The sequence below is a fragment of the Octodon degus genome, unplaced genomic scaffold, assembly GCF_000260255.1.
Source record: "Octodon degus isolate 3935 unplaced genomic scaffold, OctDeg1.0 scaffold00019, whole genome shotgun sequence".
Lineage (NCBI taxonomy): Eukaryota > Metazoa > Chordata > Mammalia > Rodentia > Octodontidae > Octodon > Octodon degus.
In genome coordinates this window covers 5023123-5025073 of record NW_004524595.1, presented here as the reverse complement: position 1 = coordinate 5025073, position 1951 = coordinate 5023123, and positions in this window count along the sequence as shown.

The window sequence follows — 1951 nt, the reverse complement described above, 5'->3', positions numbered from 1 at the left end:
CTGTATTTCAAGCCAGGTGTGGTTCACATACCTGTAATCCCAGCATTCAGGAGGCTGAGGCAGGAGAATCACTGCAAGTTCAAGGCCAGCCTGGGCTCCTTAGTAAGTTTAAAGCTACCCTGAACTATATAGTGAGATCCTGTCTCAAAAATAAAACCAATTCTATTTTATTTATTTATTTATGCAGTAATGATAAATGATACAACCCACAGAAACAAGACCTTTTTAGAGCTCTGCTTTTACAGAATGTAAAGGGGTTCTAGGCCTAACATTTTCAACACCTACACTTAGATGTGTGAAATCCAAAAAGGTGCCCGCCCCAGCCCTTTGACCCTGTACCATGACAGTTCTACCCTCTCCCCAGGGCAGTCAAGGGATGGGCTTTGGCCTTAGAAAGACAGGGGTCTTGGGGTCAAGTGAGTGTCTGGCAGTGAGGACACGGCCTGCAGCCCAGGTCCGCATCACAGTGAGGTTTCCTGGAGGACGAAGGTGGGACTGATTCCCTCCTGGCCTGGCCTGTCTTCAGCCATTGCCCACTTGTCTCCACTGTCCTGAAGCATGCCCTTCTTCATCTTCTCTGCAAATAGGCTGGTGTCCATGGAGACGTCCTGTGCAAGTGCAGAGCAAGGGTGCATGTGTGGGGAGGCAGGAGGAGGAGAGGGAAGAGCACAGTTCAGTGAGCAGCAGCTGGGGAGGGCTGTGGGGTGGCCAGGTCCCCGATCCTCTGAGCCAGCGCAGCCCACCCTGTGTGTGGAGGCAGGAGCAGTCGCTGTGGGAGATGATCAGAGAGAGGGTCCTGGGCATAGGAGACATGGAAAGGGATAGAAGGGGACCTGACCAGGAAGGTAGGGGATTGTGTGACAGATGCACCCACCTGGCTGTGGCTTCTGCAGCAAAGCCGCTTCTGACAGGACAAGGGCAGGAGGGCGAGGAGTCTTGGCAGCACAGGGTAAATGGTCTGAGGGTTCAGGGTCCGGCCTTGATCTTCCTTGTAGGCAAAGGTGCTTGTGAGTTTGCAGAGTCTTGAGGCTTCTGGATCTCTGTGTCCCAAGGCCCCAGCCAGCCCACGTCCAGCTGGGAAGCTGCTGTTCCAACACCTGAAGCTCTGAGGATGGAGCTCCTAGAGACACCCTCAGCCCTCTTCATTTCTCTGTGCAGTGATCCCACACCTGCAGTGGAGAATCCTGTCACCCCTCCAATGCCAGCCAGTAGCTTCTGAAAGAGCTTTGTTGCGAGGGAGACTGGGGAGTGAACACCTGTGTCCTTTGGGTCTCATCTGCCCCAGCTTTGGCGCAGCAGTGAAGCAGGACAGGGCCTGTTCTGGGGTTTTGAGCAGCCTCAGGAGGTAGGTATTAGTGGTGACAGAAGTGAGATCTCAGAACCTGGGTCAATAAATACGTTGAGAAGTTGTAAAGGGGCAAAGATGATTGCTTTAACCTTGGAAAAATTATAAATTATATGATCCAGGAACCAGAATAGAAACAATTAAGGATGACTGGAAGGAGGAAAAAAAGACGAATAAATCGAGCTGGCCTAAATAACTTGACAGTTATATCAAGGCTTTGGTGGTTTAGAACCTCTGGTTTGGGTCCAAGTTGGATGAAAATAGCTTTCATGTCACATGTCCCAGAAAACACAGCTCACCGGCTGATGGCTGCTTGGACCCTGGAACTCAGGGCTCCGTGTGAGAATACAGGTCTGTTCTCTAACGGTGCTCCCTTTGGGTACGCCTGGGCGACAGAGCCTCCATCCTGAGACACTCACAAGTGCACACAACTGTCAGGATCTGATGAGCTCCAAGAGGAAGTCTAGCAGCAGAAGCCAGAAGTTTAATCAAAGCGTCTCCATAACCCCTGGTGTGTGGGCACAAGCACCCCTCGGCCTGGAGTGAGGCTCCACTCAGCTAAACAAGCTGTAAATTGAAATGATTTAACACGTCTGACCTCCTGAA